Source organism: Hipposideros armiger, unplaced genomic scaffold, assembly GCF_001890085.2.
Source record: "Hipposideros armiger isolate ML-2016 unplaced genomic scaffold, ASM189008v1 scaffold_704, whole genome shotgun sequence".
NCBI classification, from domain to species: domain Eukaryota; kingdom Metazoa; phylum Chordata; class Mammalia; order Chiroptera; family Hipposideridae; genus Hipposideros; species Hipposideros armiger.
The window spans coordinates 420375-427464 of NW_017732054.1; positions in this window are offsets into that span (position 1 = coordinate 420375).

Below are 7090 nucleotides of genomic sequence, written 5' to 3' on the forward strand. Positions count from 1 at the left end.
GGAGTCCACGCCAGCAGGTATACCATGACTGGATACCAGAGGGATGTCTGGGGCCACATCCCGTCTACCTGGGGCAGTTCCTCTACTGGGTCGGAAGGAGCACGCACCTCGTCATCATCCTGCCAACTACGTTGTCCCCGAAGGGGTGAAGGGGAGCTTTCCGCAGTGAGATGCCCAGGGTAAAGAAAGCATGCAGAGCTGACTTGAGGAGGAACCAGCATCTTTAATCAGCAATAGCAACCATTATATAGAGGTTTTGGGGGAAGCGAGTTCACGGAAGTGCGCATGCTCCCTCCCGCAAATGCAAGTCATGCTTACATAAAGGGCTTATGTAACCGGAGCCTGGAGCCTCCCCAGCAGTCTCTGGAGTCAAGGTTTGTATGTCTGGGGTCAGGGTCCGTACATCGGCCTGCACACATCTGGACAGCCCAGGCCCCATGCCCAGGGCCGCCACTTGTGAGCCCCTGAGCCTGCCTGGGCCCTGTGAGACCCTAACTTCATTCTTGAGTCCCAGACCCAAATTTCCAACTACCTGTTGGAAATCTGCACTCGTTGAAACACAGGTATTTCAAATTCCATCTGCTCAAAATTGAAAGCAAGGGGATCCCCTGCAAACCTACTTTTTCTTTTGAACTTGCAACTCTTCTGTTTCCTCATGAGAAAAAAATATATTGTAAATTATGATATTTACATAGAGAACTATCATGTTATTGAGTATCACTATCCTCTCAGCTTCCCTGTAGCTCAACTTAATATCTCCATCCTCCTTTAACTGTTTCTTAGTTCTCATTTTCCTAGTTCTGAACTCAGACGGCTATTTCATATACACAAGTTCCAGAGCCCCATCCCTGGCTTTAAAAACTATTGCTCTGGCCATAACATTTTCTAGATCAAATCAGACTGAAGTGGGACATTGGATAGCCCTAAAAAACTGCTTTTGCTGGGTTGTGATTTGTTGTGACGCCCTTAGCTTCTCAAAGGTGCTCCAAGAAGCAGTACCATTAACCACAAGATTGCCATGGGGATATGAAAGACAGTTTGGGGAATATAATAAATAATGTTGTCAAGATTTGGTGGGCTGTCAGATGGACACTTGTCTTATTAGGGAGACCACTTCATGGATGGTGTAGATGCCTGACACTGCGCTATACACCTGAAGCTGAAGTTGAATAATATTGAATGTCTACTATAATTTATATATATATATATATATATATATATATATATATATATATATATATATATATAGTCACAGGATGTGGAGTGCAGCATAGGGAATAGAGTCAATGGANCGCCAGAGGGCCCCGGTTCGGATCCCACATATGAGGGCCAGTGACACTGCCCTCTACAGCTAAGATGCTGAACAACAGCTCAACCTAGAGCTGGGATGCCGTGAGTCACCGGTGATGGCGTAGGCTGCAGCCCCTGCTGCAGTGGGTTGCTATGGGCTACCGTGTGTAGCCAGCAGCCAGCGTGAGCGGCCAGTAGCTGCAGTAAGCGGCTGTCCAGAAGCTGGCAACTGATCTGCCTCGCCAGGGAAGAGTGCAATGATGGTGCCAACTTGGGTCAGTGAAGCAACATCCTCCACAACTAGACTGAACAACAAAAGGACAGCAACTTGTCTGTTCCCCTTCCCCCAATTCCTCAGCGCTGTTCCCATCCCCCAATTCCCCAATTTAAAAAAAAAAAAAACAGGAGTAGGACTGTGATCAGGAAGTTTTTAGATTGAAATTATCTCTAAGGAGTCCCTGGCGGGAACAGAGGGCCTCTCACTTCCCACTCAGTTCTCAGACGATGAAAAACAAATGGGTTCAGTGGGTGTCATCCCCACTAAACGGAGGCCATCCCACCAGTGAATAGGGTTCGTTACAACAGCAATATTGAGGCAGAACTCCTCGGGTAACCAGCCCACCGTATGGTTGGGAACCGAGGGGTGTTGTGGTTTGACACACAGAGGAGCACAATTAGACAATGTCACATGAATCCCCACCAACCACCCCCAGCCATTGTCCACAGCCTTGCCGGGGAGAAGGGGGTTGTTGTGGTGTCGCTTCCACAAGAGGGCTTCGATAGCACGGCGGCGAGCATTCCCCTCCGGACTGTTCTGGTCCCAGAGCTGGAGGTCTATCCAGTTGGTACTGGTGGCAGGGGTGACTCACCAGGGCAGTCCTTCAGCGGTCTTCACTGGCAGCTCCATGCACACCCAGCAGTGCGAGGTGTTACGCACCTGGGCAAAGGTGTGCACCCAGGATAGAATGCTGTTTCCTGTAGCTAACCTGGGCGATATGACAGAGCAGATAAAGAGACTATGATGGGTAAGTCATGGCCTTCCGGCAAAATACAGGCTATGTGCTCATGCTGCGATAGCACCATAGCCGGTATGGGGGAAGCTCCCGGTTGGTGGTACCACACCTGTGCTTTGTGGGTTGTCGGTAGTGGGTCAGGGTTTAGGTTCACCGAGTACAGGGGTATGGGCCAAAGGCGTAACATGGGGATCCCTCGTAAGAGGGATCTGCTTGCCTTGGATGGTAAAGTCACTTGTACTGAGAAGGACCAGCACCCAAGCCAGGGTGTGACCTCCAGGCCCTTCTCTAGACCCTGTTCCCAGGGCTCAAGTAGGGAAATCCAGGGTTCTTGGGTGACCTGAGCCTGCCAAGGCCAGGTCCATTCCTGCATCTGACCAGGGGCCACAGTGAATGGAGTAGGTAAGATTACTATCCCCCCTGCACCCTGGGCTGTACCTCCAGGTCCCCAGTCCCTGTAACCCTTAGGAGTTGTAGGAGCCCCTCGGTTACCTTGTCCAAGGAGGCCTTCCCAAACTTCCATGGCTGCTTGTTCAACAGGCAAACAGCTACCAGTACCTGGTTTTTCCAGTGTTTCCACCTGGGGGCCAATACCCTTAACTTGTCCTTCAAAAACCCATTAAAGCATTCAACCATACCAGCAGCTTGGGGTCGGTATGGAATGTGTAGTTGCCATTGGACATCATTGTCCTTCGTCCAGGCTTGAACCTGTGAATCTGTAAAGTGGGTGCCTCGATTACTGGCAATAAGCAAGGGCCAGCCATAGGGAGCCAACAAGTGCTCCAAGGCTAGGAGTGTGTGTTGTTGGTCTGCCTGGGCCACAGGATAAGCAAAGCCCAGTTCAGTGGCAGTGTCTACTGCCGTCAGGGCATAACGGGCTCCCTGGTCAGCAGGGAGTGGCCCAATATAGTCCACCTGCCATTCTTGCCGGGGCCACAGCCCCTGAGGTACGGACCCCATGGAAGTGGGCAGACACCATCTCTGGGGGCGGTTCTCTGCACACCAAGGGCATTGACAGACAGCTTGCTGGGCTCTGGCTCTTGTCAGCTATAAGCCCCAGCAGGTAGCCACTAGCCCCATAGTCCTGGCACCCACATGGCCTAGCTTCGTGTGAAGCCAAGCCACCATGGCGGTGGACCTTAGGGGCACTGCAAGCAAGCATACTCGCACCAAGGCATCAGCCACATCATTGCCAGATGCCTGCAATGGCCAATGGCTTGAAACATGGTACACGGTGGTGCCTGTGCTCTGGCCTCATCTCCAAATGTCCTCCCAGAGGTCCCTGCCCCATAATGGGTGGTGGCCGATCAGCTACTCTTGGGCTGCCCATTGGGGCAGCCACAGCGTCAGGCCTCAATATACAGCCCAACTGTCAGTGCAAACGTGTACCAGGCTAGATTCCTTAGTCAAAACCATCTAGACTGCCCTTAACTCAGCCCACTGGCTAGAGCATCCGGAACCTGTGTCATATCAAAAGGTGTCAGTGAGGGGTTGAAGGGCTACAGTCGCCCATGTTGGGGGCTTCCCTCAGCAAGACCCGTCTGTGTACCAGGCATCAGCTTGTACTGGGGAATCGCCCTCCTCAAAAGGGCTGGGAGTTTCCCCCATTTCCACAGGGTCCTCTGCTCGCTCAGAGCAGAAAGCGATGGGCCCTAAAAGAGCGTGCAGCTCCTGGGTCAATGGACTAGTGGAGAACTGAGCCCGTTGTTCTAAATAGGCTCCCCACTTGGTTAACGTTGGCTTCTGTGCCATGCCGGTTCACGGCCTTGTGGCCCAGGACCAGAGCCAACATTCTACTGAGTACATCATTTGCACCCTGACTGGGTTGCAGGCCCATGATGCTTTCACAGGCCAACAGGGTGGCGTACACTGCTGCCAACTGCTTTTCCACTAGGGAGTACCATTCCTCGGCTCTCTTCCAGAGCTGGGACCAAAACCTGATAGAAGTCTTTCATGCACACTGTTTCTGCCAGAGACCCCAGCCAAACCCAGAGTCCTCCACCTGGACACTCAGGAGGAACGGCAGCATTGGGCCAACAACCCTTAGAGTCTGGGCCTGGGCTATGGCGCATTTTGTCGCCCTGAATGCCTGCTCGGCTTCAGGGGACAAATCCCAGGGCTCCCCTTTGCAAATCAACCAGTGCAAGGGTCGCATTAACATTGCCAGATGTTGTATGAAGGTTTGCCAGAACCCTAGTAGCCCCAGGTAAGTCTGTAACTGCTTCACAATCTCTGTACAGGGGTAGGCTTGAATCTTATCTATAGCTGCTTCAGGGATTACTTTTGTCTTACTGGACCAAATAACTCCCAAGAACTTCACAGTGTAGCCAGGGCCCTGGACCTTGTCCTCATTGACAGTCTACCCCCAACCCGTTAGGACATCTTGGAGACTGCGGGTGGCAGTTTCCAAATCTACAAGAGAATCAGAGATTAACATTATATCATCTATATAATGAAACAAGCTCACGGTCAGGGGCTTGGTCCATGTAGCTAAATCCTGTGCTACCAGCCCATGGCACAGGGTTGGGCTGTGCAGGTAGCCTTGTGGCAACACCTGGAAGGTCCACTGTCTGCCTTCCCAGGTGAAGGCAAACTGTTCTTGGCTGGCAGTGCCAATGTCAATGGAGAAGAAGGCATTGGCCAAGTCTACCACATAGTGGAACCATCCTAGTTCCTGCGAGAGGTGATCCATTAGCTCCGTGATGTTTGGGACAGCAGTGTACAGTGGAGACGGGGGTGTCACCTTGTTCAGCTCCCAGTAGCCCACTGTCCTTCTCCAGGAACCGTCTGGTTTTCGTATAGGCCAGACCAGGGAGTTGAAGGGGCTATGGGTGGACCGTATGACACTTGTCTCCTCCAACTTCAAAATAGTATGTTCAGTCTCCTCATGTCCCCCAGGCAAGTGATATTGTCTGATGTTAACCACTTGGGTGGCCTGTGGCAGGTGGAGGGGTGTGTGCTGGGGATGTCCTCTAACCACTGTTTTCACCACGCGCACCCACAGATGGGATTCCCCTACAGACATCATGGCAGTCAGTCCCCTGAGCACATCCACCCTAAGGAGGTACTCAGCAATAGGAGACACGTAAACCTCATAGACCCTGGAGGGGAGATGTCTGATGCCCAGGGTAGGGGAGACTCTACGCACCGTGATGTGTCGTCCACCATACCCCTCAATAGTGGCTTTTGGGCCCTGAAAACAGTCCAGGTTGCCATATATGAGGGTGCTGTCTGCCCTTGTGTCCACAAGGGCCAGCACCTGCTGCACGTTCCAAGGGGACCAATATATGGTGAGTTCAACGTGTGGCATTAGGTCATCTGGCTTTCCTGTAAACCGGGTGCCCTGGCCCACTCCCTAGTCAGGGAGGAAGTCAGCTAGGCACAACTCCTAGCCAACCCCTTCTGTTCCTTTGGGGGCATTGCAGTGAACTTCTGCTCCGGCCATGGCTTCCTTCAGAGGGCCAAGAGGACCTCGAGGGGCTGGCCGTCTAATTTCTCCTCGGCCAGCCCCGCGGCCACCAGATCAAACCACATTTGCCGGCGGCTCACTTTAACAGGGTCCCCTTCCTCGCCCTGGCCCTTGGGCGAGGATTTCATAGCCTGTTTCTGGGGATGGGGGTGGCTCGCACCCTTTTCAGCCACAGCCCATATCTGTATAGTTCGGCCTTGCCAACAGACTTCCACATCCCCCAGTCTAGCCAAAGCCCCTGTGACCTCATGGACAGGGCGGTCTGTATAGGGAGCTAACAAGGAGGCCACAGTCTCAAAAGTTCCCAGCAGGCCATTAGCAAAGATCAGGTCTTTCAAGCGGGCTGTAAATATCTCTTCATCAGGACTGTTATACTGTAAAGCAAACATCATCTGCTGTATGCCCATCTCCCGTATGACTTGCACCAAGTCCAAGTAAGCGGTCCACTTACATGCTTCGGCAAGTCCCCTGTATTGTCCCAGACCATGCGGGCAGCAGCCATGAGCCAGTTAATCAGGGTCTGATTATTGGCTTGGAGGTCGGCCTGGGGCACGTTTTACAAACGCTGCCGCACCATCATGGTGCTGGCCAGCTGCGCCATCTCTGTGGGGATTAACTCCATGTTGTCCGCCCCATCATCCCACAAGCGCAACAACCAAGCAGGGACTGGCTCACCCAGGTGCTGCTTGCACTGCTTCACAAGCTTCCGCAATTCCATGGCCATATAAGCAGTGTAGGAAATATGCCGGACAGACTGCCACGATCCAGCAGGAGCCAGTGGCTCCTCGACTTCCACCCTTTGTCACACCACCAGTGGGGCGCACCACAATGGCCCCGGTGGGCTGCTAGCCCGGAAGGGTACCTCCGACTCAGGGGATCATTGGAGCATGTGTTCAGCTGCCACCAGGCATTGCTCCAAGTCCTCCTCCCGGCGCTGTAAGTGCTGCACCGGGCTCGCATAATCCTGAATGTCTCGACTAGCATGTTGCAAGACTGCTAGGAACATCCAGGCCGCCCTGCTGGCCGTCTCCTGGTGCGCCAGCGGGACGTTGGGCTCCAACGCCTCCAGGGCTTTCCAACGTCTTCCGGTCAGGGGCGCACAGCGTCACAGTCTTCCGGGAGTCCACGCCAGCAGGTATACCATGACTGGATACCAGAGGGATGTCTGGGGCCACATCCCGTCTACCTGGGGCAGTTCCTCTACTGGGTCGGAAGGAGCACGCACCTCGTCATCATCCTGCCAACTACGTTGTCGCCGAAGGGGTGCAGGGGAGCTTTCCGCAGTGAGATGCCCAGGGTAAAGAAAGCACGCAGAGCT